The sequence below is a fragment of the Oreochromis niloticus genome, linkage group LG16 (assembly GCF_001858045.2).
Source record: "Oreochromis niloticus isolate F11D_XX linkage group LG16, O_niloticus_UMD_NMBU, whole genome shotgun sequence".
NCBI classification, from domain to species: domain Eukaryota; kingdom Metazoa; phylum Chordata; class Actinopteri; order Cichliformes; family Cichlidae; genus Oreochromis; species Oreochromis niloticus.
This window is the reverse complement of record NC_031987.2, coordinates 827,741-845,520: the sequence shown is the minus strand read 5'-3', so window position 1 is coordinate 845,520 and position 17,780 is coordinate 827,741.

Sequence of the window (17,780 nt, the reverse complement as noted above, 5' to 3'; positions counted from 1 at the left end):
ATTTAAAATTACAATATTCATGGTTCATCAGAGTGTCTCTGGTAAATCACAGTATTTCTGCTCTGTTCTACTATTTTTCTAAATCATAGTGTTTCTGTAATGCTTAAGTATTTTGGGCTAAATATATTCTTTCTGTTATCTTATACTATTTCTCCTAAATTCTTGTATTTTTGAGAAGTTATCATGTTTCTGGTAAGTTACAATATTTCTGCTAAGTTCTGCTATGCTATTGTATTTCTGCCAATTATTATGTTTCCTCTAAGATATTGCAGTTCTGCTAAGTTATTCCATTTTAGCAAAGTTCCTTTGCTTCTGCAAAGTTTTTACAATTTCTACAACTTTTCAGCTTTTTCAGCTAGTTTTTGCATACAGCTTCAGCTTTAAAGCAAACACACTGCATTTTCGCAGGAAATGCAAATTTTTCTAGTTCTTTATTATTGTGTGGATGCCCTAAAAGGGCTTCCACACTATTGAGTTCCTGTTTCTCTTTATTCTTTATTTTTCTTTTTCAAGTTGCTTCCGTACGTTTTTTGGACGTTAACTACTCCTTCAGTTTTCACCCGATTTTCACCGTTCAAACTTTTAAAAATTCTGCTGTTTCTGCTAATGGGTGCTATGACTTTTGGTGCTCATAACTCCTATACTTCTTGAGATATTGAATTTTTTTTGCAATATTTTTTGCCTATTTCTGCCATATTATCAGTGGCCTCACTGATTTTCCTTGCCGAGTTGACCTGTGTTTTAGCTCAGTGAGATGAGCATCCGTTCTCAGACTGGGAGGGCCGGGTTCAAATCCCGCTTATGGCAACATTTCTTTCAGTTCACACTTAAACTTTTTTAACTCTTTTCAACACAAATTTCAGTTTTTTCACCACTTTTCAGCACAAATCCCACCTTTTTAACCACTTTTCAGCAAAAACCTCTTTTCAGCAGAATTCTGCTCATTCACCTCTTTTCAGCAGAAGTTCTGCTGATTGAACTCTTTTCAGCAGAATTTTCACTTCTTTTCAGCCCAAATTCTGCTTATTCACCTCTTCTGCAAAATTTTCTGCCTTTTCACCTCTTATTAGCACAAATCTCAGCTGTTTTCAGAAAAAACCTCTTATGAGCAGAATTTCTGCTGATTCATCTCTTTTCAACGCAACTTTCTGCTTCTTTACCTCTTTTCAGCAGAAATTCTGCTGATTCACCTCTTTTCTGCAAAATTTTCAGCCTTTTAACCTCTTATCAGCACAATTCTCAGTAGCTTCTACTCATTTCAGCAGAATGGTCAGTCTGTCCACCTTCTCTTTGTGAGAATAAGTTTGGCTCAGTGAGATTAGTAGCCGCCTTGAGACTAGGAGGGCCAGGTTCGAATCCTGCTCAGGGCGAAATTTTTTTTTCACCACCATGCAACTTTTCAACTTTTTCAGCTTTTTCAGCAGACAGCTTCAGCGTTAAGGCATCCACACAGCATTTTCGCAGGAAATGCAAATTTTTCTAGTTCTTTTTCAAGTTGCTTCCGTACGTTTTTCGGCGTTTAACTACTTCAACAATTTTTGTGCTATTTTCACCGTTCAAATTTCACAATATTCTGCTATTTCTGCTAATTCCATCTATGATTTTTGGTATTTTCTGCTGTTATAGTTTTTAAAATATTACGTTTTTTTCCTTTAATTTGTCCCATTGAAATGAATGGGAAATTTAAAAAATTCTGCCAAAACTTGCTTGTTTTTGAAACTTAACAACTTCCTCATACTTTCACGTAGGACAACCATTCAAACTTTAAAATGTTCACAAATTATTGAGCTATTCATGAATGATTCAGCTTTTTCATATCTGTTATCGTTTTCATCTTATCCCTCTTTAAGTTTTGAGTTTCATCTTTGTGATTTTTCAGAAAATACATGCGTTGTTATGGTTGCTATGCAGTTGGTTCTAAGTGAGCCACTCTTCCTTTTTCAATCTTCTCTTCATGTCCGAACAACTTCTTGCTACTCACTCAATTTTCACTCAACCCACACAAATTATACATCAAAACGTAGGTATTTTTGCTGGCTTTCAGAAAATGTCACTATCATTGTTGTGGGATTTTTAGAATTTTGGCAAATCTCCTCAGACCAACACAAAGTCTGAAAACTCTCCATAGAAAGTCAATGGAGAGTTTGTTCAAAATCATCGCTGGATTTCTCTAATGAGAGGCATATTCGAATCGTCATATCTCCTTAACGAAGCGAAGTTAAGACATGAGGCTTGTGCCAATATATCTTCAGACACTCCTGACGCTCACAATTCAAGAATTTCCTTCTCATCTATTACCATTTGGCCATGAATTGGGTTTGTTTGAGGGTAGGAAATTTGTCCCTCGCTCAGATATCTTCAGATTTCAAACTCTGGAAATGAGGCACTTTTTTCTCTCGTCATATCTTTTTGATGGATTTCCACAGAGACCTGAAAATTTCCATGACTGTTCACCAAAGCCTGCTGTCTCTTACGGTGAAAGAATGATATCAAAACTCCAAATAGATTTAGAGTTAGAAAGCATTGTTTGAGGGCAAGCCAAGGCAGTTTTCGCTTGCCTCTACTCAGTTATGGTGCATTAGAAGTCAAATATCTTCAATAATTCATATTTTAATGATAAAGTGTCAACACTTTAAGATTCCCCCATCTCTTCTGAACAAAACGGTGTAAGAATGACCGTTCTAGCCCCTACGGTTAGGAAATTATGGTCATTTGTTTGAGGGGAGTCGTCATTATGAGAAATAGACTGCAAAAGTCCTGTGTCTCTCTGTGCTGCGTGCACCTGTTTTGGCGGGAAAAAGTGCACAGGCTCTCTGATTGGTGGATTCAAATTCAGCAGCTCCCAGGCTGCTTGACTGAGCTAGAAACTTACTTCTCTCTCCCTGTGTGTGTGTGTGTGTTTGTGTGTGTGTGTGTGTGTGTGTGTGTGTGTGTGTGTGTGTGACAGAGAGAGAGAGGGAGAGAGAGAGAGAGAGAGAAAGCCTTTTTATGGGATGATCTCATTGTAAGATTCAAATTCAATATATTTAGACTGGTTGACTGAATTGGATCTTGTGTGTGTGTGTTTGTGTCTGTGTGTGTGTGACAGAGAGAGAGAGAGAGAGAAAGCCTTTTTATGGGATGATCTCATTGTAAGTTTCAAATTCAATATATTTAGACTGGTTGACTGAATTGAATCTTGTGTGTGTGTGTGTGTGTGTGTGTGTGTGAGACGATCTCATTGTAAGATTTAAATTCAATATATTTAGACTGGCTGACTGAATTGGATCTTTTGTGTGTGTGTGTGTGTGTGTGTGTGTGTGTGTGTGACAGAGAGAGAGAGAGAGAGAGAGAGAGAGAGCGAGAGAGAGAGCCTTTTTATGGGATGATCTCATTGTAAGATTTAAATTCAATATATTTAGACTGGCTGACTGAATTGGATCTTGTGTATGTGTGTGTGTGTGTGTGTGACAGAGAGAGAGAGAGAGAGAGAGAAAGCCTTTTTATGGGATGATCTCATTGTAAGTTTCAAATTCAATATATTTAGACTGGTTGACTGAATTGGATCTTGTGTGTATGTGTGTGTGTGTGTGTGTGTGTGTGTGTGAGACGATCTCATTGTAAGATTTAAATTCAATATATTTAGCCTGGCTGACTGAATTGGATCTTGTGTGTGTGTGTGTGTGTGTGACAGAGAGAGAGAGAGAGAGAGAGAGAGAGCGAGAGAGAGAGCCTTTTTATGGGATGATCTCATTGTAAGATTTAAATTCAATATATTTAGACTGGCTGACTGAATTGGATCTTGTGTGTGTGTGTGTGTGTGTGTGTGTGTGTGACAGAGAGAGAGAGAGAGAGAGCGAGAGAGAGAGCCTTTTTATGGGATGATCTCATTGTAAGATTTAAATTCAATATATTTAGACTGGCTGACTGAATTGGATCTTGTGTGTGTGTGTGTGTGTGTGTGTGTGTGTGTGTTTCCATATGTGTCCATATTTGTGATTGTGTGGCTGTTATATATTTTTTTGCCGATTTTTTTTCATTTAACAAGTATATTTGAAGGACCCTTAGCATGTTCAGCATTTTTTCAGCTGTCCATTTTGCTTTTCCAATTTTTCTGTTTAAGTTATTACTATTGTGCTAAATCATAGCATTTCTGCTGTTTTATAAGATTTTTGCTAAATTTAGTATTTCTGATTAATTATAGTTTTTCTACCAAATCATAGTACAGTATTTTTGCTTTTTATAGGATTTTTATAGGATATTTATATTGCTTAATATAGTATTTCTGCTTATTATAGGATTTGTGCTTAATATAGTATTTCTGCTAAATGTAGTATTTATGCTTAATCATAGTATTTCTATATATTTCTGCCAGGTCCCCAGGCAGCCAATCCTCTGTGAGGACTGAGGCATTCAAATTTACATATCAGGGCCTGCACGGCTTCTCACCCAGCCAATCATATCTTAGGGATGCAACATTCAAATTTACAAATCAGGGCCTGCACGGCTTCCCAGCCAGCCAATCATATCTGAGGTCTGCCCTTTCTTCTCTCGTCATATCTCAGCGACAGATGTACAAAGAGCAATGCAAATCACAGTCAAAGTACACCAAAGTCCACTGATTCACCCAGTACAAGAATTATGCTTCTAGTCCACCTAGTTTTTGAGTTACACGACGTTTTATAACTCCAAAAAACGGCGTTTTTCACCTCTCACCGCAATCTAATTCTGACTGCTCATCACCCTGTTTTCCAGGCGCTCACTCTCTTTCCCAATTCTGCAAACATTTATGATTTTAGCAGCTTTTCTAATATGGACCTCAGATTCTTGTTAACACTCCATGGCACAAATACTGTTCCCTTTAGGCTCTGTGTATGTGTGTGTATCAATATTTCTCCCATTTTAAAGTATTACTCCTCCATAATTGTATTTCTGTTAAATCAAAGTACTTTACCTACATCTTAGTACTTCTGCTCAATCACAGTATTGCTGCTAAATCATAGTATTTTGCCAAATTATGGTTTTTGTGCCAAATCATAACATTTGTTTTATGTTATAGTATTACTACTAAGTGGAGGAATTTCTGTCATGTTACAGTATATGTGCTGATTACAGTATTTCTGCTAAATCATAGTATTTCTACTATATTATATTTTTCTTTCTAAATATAGCATTTCTGCTATATAATTTTATTTCTGCTATGTTATAATATTTCTGCTGAAACATAGTATTTCTTTCAAATTACAGTATTTGTGCTAAAACATAGTATGTTTTTTTTAAAATTTCAATATTAATAGTATTTTACAGTGTCTCTGGTAAATCGCAGCATTTCTGCTATGTTGTACTGTTTTTCTAAATCATAGTATTTCTGTAATGTTTAAGAATGTTTGGCTAAATATATTCTTTCTGTTATCTTATACTATTTCTCCTAAATTCTTGTATTTTTGAGAAGTTATCGTGTTTCTGGTAAGTTACAATATTTCTGCTAAGTTCTGCTATGCTATTGTATTTCTGCCAAGTATTATGTTTCCTCTAAGATATTACAGTTCTGCTAAGTTACTACATTTTAGCAAAGTTCCTTTGCTTCTGCAAAGCTTTTACAAATTCTGCAACTTTTCAGCTTTTTCTGCTAGTTTCAGCAGACAGCTTCAGCATTACAGCATCCACACTGCATTTTCGCAGGAAATGCAAATTTTTCTAGTTCTAGTTGCGTTCCGTACACTTTTTGGCACTTAACTACTTCCACAATTTTCAGCCGATTTTCACCGTTCAAATTTAAACTATTCTGCTATTTCTGCTAATGTACGCTATATCTTTTGGTATTTTTCACTGTTATACTTTTTAAAATATTACACTTTTTTCCTTTAATTTGTCCCATTGAAATGAATGGGAAACTTCCGCAATTCTGCTAAAACTTGCTTGTTTTTGAAACTGAACTACTTCATCATATTTTCACGTAGAACAACCATTCAAACTTTAAAATGTTCACAAATTATTGGGCTAGTCAGGAATAAATCAGCTTTTTCAAATCTTTTACCGTTTTATTTTTATCCCTCTTAAAGTTTTGAGTTGCAAAATTGTGATTTTTCAGAAAATACATGCGTTGTTATGGTTGCTATGCACTTGGCTTCCAGTGTGCCACTGTAGGTTTCGCAGTCTTCTCTTCATGTCCGAACAACTTCTTGCTACTTGCTCAATTTTCACTCAACTTCCACAAATTATACATCAAAACGTAGGTATTTTTGCTGGCTTTCAGAAAATGTCACCATCATTGTTGTGAGATTTATAGAATTATGGCAAATCTCCTCAGACCAACACAAAGTCAGAAAACTCTCCATAGAAAGTCAATGGAGAGTTTGTTCAAAATCATCGCTTGATTTCTGTAATAAGAGGCATATTCGAATCGTCATATCTCCTTAACGAAGCAAAGTTAAGACATGAGGCTTGTCCCCGTATATCTTCAGACACTCCTGACGCTCACAATTCAAGAATTTTTTTCTCACCTATTACCGTTCTGAAATGAGTTAGACTTGTTTGAGGGTAGGAAATTCGTCCTTCGCTCAGATTTCTTCAGATTTCAACCTCTGGAAATGAGGCAATTTTTTCTCTCGTCATATCTTTTTGATGGATTTCCACAGAGACCTGAAAATTTCCATGACTGTTCACCAAAGCCTGCTGTCTCTTACGGTGAAAGAATGATATCGATACTCCAAATAGATTTAGAGTTAGAAAGCGTTGTTTGAGGGCAAGTCAAGGCAGTTTTTGCTTTGCTCTACTCAGTTATGGTGCATTAGAAGTCAAATATCTTTAATAATTCATATTTTAATGATAAATTGTCAACACTTTAAGATTCCCCCATCTCTTCTGAACAAAACGGTGTAAGAATGACTGTTCTAGCCCCTACGGTTAGGAAATTATGGCCATTTGTTTGAGAGGAATCCTCACTATGAGAAATTCACTGCAGAAATCCTGTCTCTGTGCTCTGTGTGTGTAAAAACGGCTGCACCTGTTTTGGCGGGAAAAAGTACACAGCCTCTCTGATTGGTGGATTCAAATTTAGCAGCTCCCAGGCTGCTTGACTGACCTAGAAAGTTGCTCTTCTCTCCATGTGTGTGTGTGTGTGTGTGTGTGTGTGTGTGTGTGTGACAGAGAGAGAGAGAGAGAGAGAGAGAGAGTGAGAGAGAGAGAGAGAGAGAGAGAGCCTTTTTATGGGAGCATCTTATTGTATGATTTAAATTCCTTATATTTAGACTGGTTGACTGAATTTGATCCTGTGTGTGTCTCTCTGTGCATGTGTGTTTCCATATGTGTACATATTTGTGATTGTGTGACTGTTATACTTTTTGTTGCTGATTTTTTTTCATTTAACAATTACATTTGAAGGATCCTTAGCATGTTCAGCATTTTTTCAGCTGTCCATTTTGCTTTTCCAATTTTTCTGTTTAAGTTATTACTATTGTGCTAAATCATATTATTTCTGCTATTTTATAAGATTTGTGGTAAATATAGTATTTCTGCCAAATATAGTATTTCTTATTAATTATAGTTTTTATACCAAATCATAGTACAGTATTTTTGCTTTTTTTTAGGATTTTTCTAGGATATTTATATTGCTTAATATAGTATTTCTGCTTTTTATAGGATTTGTGCTTAATATAGTATTTTTGCTTTTTATAGGATTTGTGCTTAATACAGTATTTCTGCTAAATGTAGTATTTATGCTTAATCATACTATTTCTATATATTTTTGCCAGGTCCTCTGTGAGGACTGAGACATTCAAATTTACATATTAGGGCCTGCACGGCCTCCCAACCAGCCAATCATATCTGAGGTCTGCCGTTTCTTCTCTCGTCATATCTCAGCGACGGATGTACAAAGAACAATGAAAATCACAGTCAAAGTACACCAAAGTCCGCTGATTCACCCAGTACAAGAATTATGCTTCTAGTCCACCTAGCTTTTGAGTTACACGACGTTTTGTAACTCCAAAAAACGGCGTTTTTCGCCTCTCACCGTGATCTAATTCTGACTGCTCATCACCCTGTTTGCCAGGCGCTCGCTCTCTTTCCCAGTGGCGCAGTTGGTAATGACACAGGTCTGCAACCCAAAGGTCGTGGGTTCAATTACACCTTGGGCAACATGTGTTTTTTCCCTACAAATTAATACACTGTCACAGACCACTAATTCATATTCATCATTTATTACAATTCTGCAAACTTTTATGATTTTAGCAGCTTTTCTAATATTGACCTCAGATCCTTGTTAACACTCCATGGCACAAATACTGTTCCCTTTAGGCTCTGTGTATGTGTGTGTGTATCAATATTTCTCCCATTTTAAAGTATTACTCCTCTATAATTGTATTTCTGTTAAATCAAAGTACTTTTACTACATCTTAGTACTTCTGCTCAATCATAGTATTTTGCCAAATCATGGTTTTTGTGCCAAATCATAATATTTGTGTTATGTTATAGTATTACTACTAAGTGGAGGAATTTCTGTCATGTTACAGTATATGTGCTGATTACAGTATTTCTGTGTAATAGAATTTTGGCAAATCTCCTCAGACCAACACAAAGTCTGGAAACTCTGCATAGAAAGTCAATGGAGAGCTTGTTCAAAATCACCGCTGGATTTCTCTAATGAAAGGCATTTTCAAATCGTCATATCTCCTGAACGCAGCGAAGTTAAGACATGAGGCTTGTGCCAATATATCTTCAGACACTCCTGACGCTCACAATTCAAGAATTTCTTTCTCACCTATTACCATTTGGCCATGAATTGGGTTTGTTTGAAGGTAGGAAATTCGTCCCTCGCTCAGATTTCTTTAGATTTCAAACTCTGGAAATGAGGCACTTTTTCTCTCGTCATATCTTTTTTTTTTTTTTTTTTTAAAACATATGTTTATTTGTTTGTTTTTTGTTTGTTTTTTTTTTCAACAGTATCCAACACAAAAATATAATGAACATATGGCAGGTATTAAAATAATAATAATAATAATAATAATAATAATGATAGAAATGTTAATCCTAAAAAAAATTCAAAATAAGTGAATAATTAAATAATTTAAGATAGCAAACAATAGAAATAAATACAATTTCAAAAAAAAAAAAAAAATCATAACATAGGTTACACAGTATATTCCCAACAGCAATTCAGACATTATTCATCATTATCTAGTTATCTTATTCACCCGCCTCCCCCCCCAAATCCCCACTCCTCAGTAGATCTAGAAATATCTTCCAAATGTTGTAAAATTCAGAAGCCTTCTTTCTAACAATATAAGTCAGTTTCTCAAGAGCTAAACTCGATGTTAAGTTGTTTAACCAGTGGTTAAAGGAGGGGCAACCAACATTCTTCCAACATAATGCAATACAGCGTTTGGCCTGTAGCAAACAAAGATCGACCATTTTTCTTTCCTCACACAACAGAGTACAGTCATCTGGGTACAAGCCTAAAATACATAACTTAGGGCAAAGCGGTACAGGGGAAGTTGTGATCTGAGAGATATATTGTAACACTGAGCTCCAAAATTTTTGAATCTCTTCACATTTCCACAGGCAGTGGTATAGTGTACCCTGATGTCTATTACACTTATAGCATAGATCAATTATATTAGGATCAAATTTATTCAATTGCACAGGGGATATATATGTTCGCATTATCCAGTTAAATTGTATCATTCTCAAACGAGTGTTAATGGTTTGAGTGTGTGCTTTTAAACATATTTCACTCCATTCAGTAGATGAAATATCTTCTTGTAAGTCACTAATCCACTCCCGTCTTCTACTATCAGAGTTGTCCTTATGGTTTTCAACTAACATGCTATAAAACTGGGACACCAGTCTTTTACCAAAACAGTTTTTTGTAACATGAGTTTCTAGGGTGGAGAATGGGGGTTGATGCACTGAGTTGTTTAACACTAGGTTTACTATCCTGCGCAAATTTGCGTAACTTCCCTAAACCCAATACCCCCTAGAATTACTGGCTTTTTTATTTTCTGGTGCAAGTCCCGAGGTGTTAAGCACCCCTGCTGAGATTTTCACAGGTCATCAGCTTGTTTCTCCTACAGCTTTTGTTGTGCAAACCACCCATTGTCCTTGAGGCCTGGCACATTTGCATTTGCTCACTCAGAGTTGCTCAGATCCAAGGCAGGCCAAACCTCTGTGTTACAACTTTCAGAAATGCCTGATAGAAATGCTTCAACTTACTCATGAGATTTTGACCACATTTTTTGCGGAAGTCACAACTATACTGAATGCACGACCGTTGTTGCCAGCTGCAAGAAATGCTTGGTAGGGAACAGCTGTTCCCTACCAAGGTTCGTTTCAAAGTTTGAAAGACTTTGAAATAAAACAGACTTGTGTACCCATATATTGTGAATGTCTGTCTTTTGTATGTAGGTTGTAACACAGAGGTTTGGCCTGCCTTGGATCTAAGTAAACAAATGCCAATGTTGCGCACACACACACACACACACACACACACACACACACACACACACACAGCAAATCTGCATTTATTTGTCCCACAAGTGGAAAATCTGCTTTGTCATTGCAAAAAAGTGGACAGAGCAAGGTATAGAAAGTGCACTATACAAACATTTTATATATATATATATATATATATATATATATATATATATATATATATATATATATATATATACACATACATACATACATAGTTATACACACAGACACATCTATATCATATATACACACACACACACACATATATATATATACACATATATATATATATGTGTGTGTGTGTGTATATATGATATAGATGTGTCTGTGTGTATAACTAGACTTTATGCATATTATATAAGGTGTGGCTATATAAATATATAAATATATGTACAACTCTGTGTATATATGTTTATGGACAGGCATGCAGGCAGGTAAGGAAGGAAAGCAGCCTTGCAGGGAAGGAAAAACTTGAATCTCTCATGTTTAGGGGTTGGGGGAGGGTGTGTTTGCACAACAAAAGCAGGAGAACAATGGAGCTGACGACCTGTGAAAATCTCAGCGGGGTGCCAAGAGGTGTTAAGGTCGGGGGGAATTTACGCAAATCTGCGCAGGCCAGTAAATCTAGTAGTAGGGACTTGCACCAGGGAAAAAAGGCTCAGTAATTCTAGTGTTAAGTGTGCCAGAATAAAACTTCTAAGTTGTAAATACTTAAAGAAGTGTTTCTGTGGAATATTAAACTTTGCCCTTAATTCACTGAATGACATTAGAGAGTATTCCTCATATAAGTCCTGTAATTTCGCAACACCCTTGTTAAGCCATTCTTTAAAGCCCAAGTCATTCTTAGCCGGAGCAAAGAGTTCATTACCCCAAATTGGGGAGAAACAGGACAACCCTGGAGAGTCATTCAACATTTTTTGTACTTCATGCCAAACAACAACAGTGTTTTTTACAAAGGGATTAGTAGTAGTTTTCTTTAAAGTTTTAAAGGGTGCTGAGTATAGATAGCTATGTAATGACAAACCCTTTGAGGACATTTTTTCAATTTCTAACCAGGGAAGGAAAATATCGTTTGAAAACCAAAACATAGTGGTCCTCAGCTGAGCAGCCCAATAATACCATTCTAAATTTGGAAATTGTAGCCCTCCTCTATCATATGGTAAATACAAGAGGGAGAGTCTGAGCCTTGGCTTCCTATTGTTCCAGATGAAATTAGAAAGGAGCTTTCTGGTCTTGGAAAAAAAAGAAGGAGGAGGGGCCAGCGGAATTGACTGAAAGATATATAGAAATTTAGGTAATATAGTCATTTTTACTAGGTTTATTCTTCCCAGTAAAGAAAGAGGCAATGATATTAATCTAGTGATCTCTTCCGACACCTCTATTACCATGGGCTCATAATTGGCTAAACTAAGATCGCTTATCTTTGGGGTTACTCTGATGCCCAAATATTTAAATCCCTCTGTGGCATTCACAAATGGATGGGACACAACTGGTTTCATCCTCTCATTTACATTTAAAAACAAAATGGATGATTTTTCTTTATTCACTTTGAACCCAGAGAAACTGCCAAATTGATCAAATAGCTTCAGGAGAGATGGTATTGATTCTGCGAGGTGTGATAGAAACAGAATAGTATCATCAGCGTACATTGCTGTTTTGTGTAGCGTCTCCCCAATCTTAATACCATGGATTGAAGGATGTGATCTAATTGCTATTGCTAAAGGTTCCATGGCTAGTACAAAAAGCAGAGGTGAAATTGGAGACCCTTGTCTGGTGCCTCTAAATAGCTCAAAAGGATGAGAGATGAGATTATTGGTAGATACCATTGCAACCGAATCAGCAAGTAAAATTTCAACCCATCTACGGAAGTGATCACCGAATCCAAAACGCTTAAGCACTTCAATTAGATAGGGCCATTCAACTCGATCGAATGCCTTCTCCGCATCGAGTGATAGTATTGCAGTATCGGGTGACTCTTCACATTTGTGGATTATATTGAGAACTCTCCTCACGTTGTGGAACCCCTGGCGATTTTGAACGAAACCATTTTGATCTCCATGTATAATGGCTGGAAGAGCCCTCTCCAGCCTCATAGCCAGAGCCTTAGCTATGATTTTGGAGTCAGAATTTAATAGCGATATGGGTCTGTAAGAACCGCTTTCGGCTGGCGCTTTGCTTGGTTTTAAAATGAGAGTGATCAGGGCACTACGTAATGTAGCAGGGAAGCAACCTGTTTTAAAGGATTCCAAATAAACATCTAATAATGGGGGAATTAATTTTGCTTTAAATAGTTTGTAAATGTCTATCGGAAGCCCATCAGGACCCGAAGCCTTACCTCCCCTCATGTTCGTAATGGCATCAGAAACGTCATTGAAATTTATTTCTCTCTCCAATTCATTCTTCATACCCTCAGAAATACAGGGAAAGACCAATCTATCTAGGAAAGTATTTTGGTTCACCAGGTCTAGTGGACTGTCAGAATTATATAGGGTTTTATAATATGAGACAAAGGTGTTATTAATTTCTGTGGGATCCGTAGATAATTCCCCTTGATCGTTCCTAATTATATTAATGGCTCTGTCAGATTCAAGTTTCTTTATCTGCCAAGCTAGCAGTTTACCCGGCTTTTCTCCCTGATCATAAAACGTCTGTTTCAATCTTATTAGACCATCTTCAGCTTTAAGCATAGACAGCTCCTCGTACTTAGCTTTAAGGGTCAATAATTCCAGTTTTTTCTGTGTTGAATCATCTATGGTAACTTCTCTCTCTAATTCTCTGATTTTATTGTTTAATTCGTTCATTGTCTGTTTAAATTTGTTAAATTTAGAGCTGGTGAAACTTATCATTTGTCCTCTAATATATGCTTTGAAAGCTTCCCATCTAATGGCTGCAGTTGTTTGAGTTGTATTAATTGAGAAGTAGAGATCAATATGTTCTCCTACAAATTTTATAAAGTCAGAATCATGTATCCATTTAGGGTGTAAGCGCCACTTGTTTGAGCGACTATTCACTTGTTCTACCTTGTAAAATAGTGAGGTTGGGGCATGGTCTGACAATACAATGCTGTCATATATACACTTAGTTATATTGGGTAACAAAGATGAGGAAATTAGAAAATAATCTATTCGGGAGTAGGATTTAAATACTGCTGAATAGCATGAGAATTCTCGTTTATTAGGGTTTTGAATTCTCCATGGATCACAAAGGTTCAGATCTTTCAAATATTGTTGTATTTTTTTCCTTGTTTGAGAGTGTGAAGTGTCTATCCTTGATGAGCGGTCAAGCTTCGGGTCCAAAGTACAATTTAAATCTCCTGCCAATATTATCTTACCAGGAAGGGTAGCTATCAATAGAAATAAATTCTCAAAAAATGAAGGGTTATCATCATTAGGGCCATAAACATTAACTAAATTAAGAGTTTCTTTCAAGAGAGTTCCTTGAACCACCAAAAATCTGCCAGCTTTATCATAAATAGTGTTGTTTACTTGGAAAGGCACTGAATTATGAATTAACACCATAACCCCTCTCGAATGAGAAGGGCAACAGGATGCTAGCACTTTGCCTGGCCATCTCCTACGTACTTTCACCAGATCCTCTCTAAGTAAATGGGTCTCTTGGATAAACGCTATTGATGACTCAAGTTGTTTAAGCCTGGTAATGACCTGTTTTAGTTTAACCAATTTTACCATTCCTCTCACATTCCAAGAAATAAATTTAAAATTCTTATATGAAGTCATCTATTCTTAATAATACATCAGATTGTGCAACATAGTATCATCTTTTGGTTGTTGGTAAACCTTTCAGTATCCCTAACTGTTGTGTTGGGAGTAAACCAGTAAAAAGCAACAAGTTGTGAAAAATACAAAAACACAAGCAAACAACATAAAATCTGCCATAAATAAACCCCCTTAGCTGTCAACCTGAACGAGACAGCCCCTCGCCTTACCCCGCCCTCCCCCTGACCTTGGGGTGCAGTTAAGTGCACACGCTGATCCATCGTAAACAAGGGAGCAGCTAAACCGAACCGAGCTAACATTACGGTCAAACAAAACCAAACCACCTGGATAATTGCGTCTCCTGACGAAAATATATATTCTACATGAACAAGTATGCATATAATGATCATTACAAATTTTCTTGCAGCATAGCTCTCATCCCGGAGAGCCGACTGTATGGCGAACAACCAACACTCCAAGACACAAATGAAAGCCCAAACAAAGAGTGGACGTGGCCATTTATCTATAAGGGGTAAATAAAATGCCCATTACATCTGAGGAGAATGAAGGAATGGTAAACCAAAGTAAACACAAAAAAAATAAATAAAATACTCTCCCCAAAAAATTTAACAGCAAGGATAAGCAATATTGGCCAGTAAATCCAACAATTTCAAATTACAGTTGTTATGGGCAGATAGTAAGGGATTAGACAGTTCCCATAGATAATCCGTTATATCTCTGTGTTCTGCAAACCTTGGATGAATTTTTCCGCATCTGCTGGGGTCTCAAAGACATGCGTATGTCCATCAGATGACACTCGTAGCTTCGCTGGGTAAATTAATCCGTAACGTAAGTTCATCAACCTCAGCTGCTGTTTTACCCGGTCAAAGCCCCTCCTTCGTCGGTGGAGATCTGTGGAAAGATCCGGGAAGAACATGACCTCTTGGCCCCCGCAGATAACTTTCCCTTTGGTCATAGCCGCTCGCATCACCCGAACTCTGTCTTGGAAGTTTAAAAACTTCACGATGAGGACTCTCGGTGTGGGTGGTCGATTGGGTTGCGTCCGGCCAGGCAACCGGCGAGCTCTTTCGATGAGAGGTTGTCTCGGGAATGTCGCTGGTCCCAGCGCTTCGGGGAGCCACTTCTCTAGGAAAGCCACCGTGTCATTTCCTTCTATTTTCTCCGGCACATTAACTAGTCGTAGGTTGGATCGACGAGAACGGTTTTCGAGGTCCTCGAGTTTGTTCGTAAGGAGAGCCACTTGTTTAACTAGCGCCTCTGTCTTGCCTTTCTCTGAGTTAACGATGTCCTCCACGCTGCTAATGCGCTTCTCTGCCCCCTCCATGCGCATCGAGAAGTCCTGCACGTCCCTTTTAACATCTTGGATCGCTGTCAGAACCACATCAATTTTTGTGGAAAAGTCACATCTGATCCCGTCGAGTATTTGAATAACATCCAAGTTGTGGGCCATTCCAACACTCACGTCTAAGAGACACCCAGAGCTAGCATCACCTGCTGAGTTAGCTTGATTGTTAGCACCTGAGATGTCGTCTTCCTCACTCGGAGAAGAGTGTGCTTTAGATTTATTTTGTGCTTTCTTTGCCGGCATAATGTCGATAATAACTCGCTACAAGCAGTAGTTATCACTGTTCACGCAGTTAAAGGACAGTTTTCAGGAACTTACTGAAACATCGCCAGGAGCTCACAAAAATACGTGTGCCTAGTTCAGCAACATAACCACGCCCCCTCGTCATATCTTTTTGATGGATTTCCACAGAGACCTGAAAATTTCCATGACTGTTCACCAAAGCCTGCTGTCTCTTACGGTGAAAGAATGATATCGATACTCCAAATAGATTTAGAGTTAGAAAACTTTGTTTGAGGGCAGGTCAAGGCAGTTTTTGCTTCGCCTCTACTCAGTTATGGTGCATTACAAGTCAAATATCTTTAATAATTCATGTTTTAATGATAAATTGTCAACACTGTAAGATTCCCCCATCTCTTCTGAACAAAACGGTGTAAGAATGACTGTTCTAACCCCTACGGTTAGGAAATTATAGCCATTTGTTTGAGGGGAATCCTGACTATGAAAAGTAGACAGCACAAATCCTGTCTCTCTCTGTGCTGCGTCTGTGTAGAAACAGGTGCACCTGTTTTGGCGGGAAAAAGTACACAGCCTCTCTGATTGGTGGATTCAAATTTAGCAGCTCACAGGCTGTTTGACTGACCTAGAAACTTGATTTTCTCTCCCTGTGTGTGTGTGTGTGTGTGTGTGTGACAGAGAGAGAGAGAAAGAGAGGGCGAGAGAGAGTTTTTATGGGAGCATCTTATTGTATGATTTAAATTCAATATATTTAGACTGGTTGACTGAATTTGATCCTGTGTGTGTCTCTCTGTGCATGTGTGTTTCCATATGTGTACATATTTGTGATTGTGTCACTGTTATAGTTTTTTTGCTGATTTTTTTCATTTAACAATTACATTTGAGGGACCCTTAGCATGTTCAGGATTTTTTCAGCTGTCCATTTTGCTTTTCCAATTTTTCTATTTAAGTTATTACTATTCTGTTGAGTCATAGCATTTCTGCTGCTTTTCAGTATTTGTGCTAAATACAGCATTTCTGCAAAATCATACTATGTCTGCTATTTTATGAGATTTGTGCTAAATACAGCATTTCTGCTAAATCATACTATGTCTGCTATTTCATAAGATTTGTGCTAAATATAGTGTTTCTGCTATTTCTGCCAAATATAGTATTTTTGATTAATTAGGGTTTTTCTACCAAATCATAGTATAGTTTTACTGCTTTTTTATAGGATTTTCAGAGGATATTTATATTGCTTAATATAGTATTTCTGCTTTTTATAGGATTTGTGCTTAATATAGTTTCTCTAAAAAATGTAGTATTTATGCTTAATCATACTATTTCTATATATTTCTGCCAGGTCCCCAGGCAGCTAATCCTCTGTGAGGACTGATACATACAAATACATATCAGGGCCTGCACGGCTTCCCAGCCAGCCAATCATATCTGAGGTCTGCCGTTTCTTCTCTCGTCATATCTCAGCGACAGATGTAGAAAGAGCAATGCAAATCACAGTCAAAGTACACCAAAGTACGCTGATTCACCCAGTACAAGAATTATGCTTCTAGTCCACCTAGTTTTTGAGTTACATGATGTTTTGTAACTCCAAAAAACGGCGTTTTTCACCTCTCACCACAATCTAATTCTGACTGCTCATCACCCTGTTTTCCAGGCGCTCGCTGTCTTTCCCAGTGGCGCAGTTGGTAATGACACAGGTCTGCAACCCAAAGGTCGTGGGTTCAATTACACCTTGGGCAACATGTGTTTTTTCCCTACAAATTATTACACTATCACAGACCACTAATTCATATTGATCATTTATTACAATTCTGCAAACTTTTATGATTTTAGCAGCTTTTCTAATATTGACCTCAGATCCTTGTTAACACTCCATGGCACAAATACTGTTCCCTTTAGGCTCTGTGTATGTGTGTGTGTATCAATATTTCTCCCATTTTAAAGTATTACTCCTCTATAATTGTATTTCTGTTAAATCAAAGTACTTTTACTACATCTTAGTACTTCTG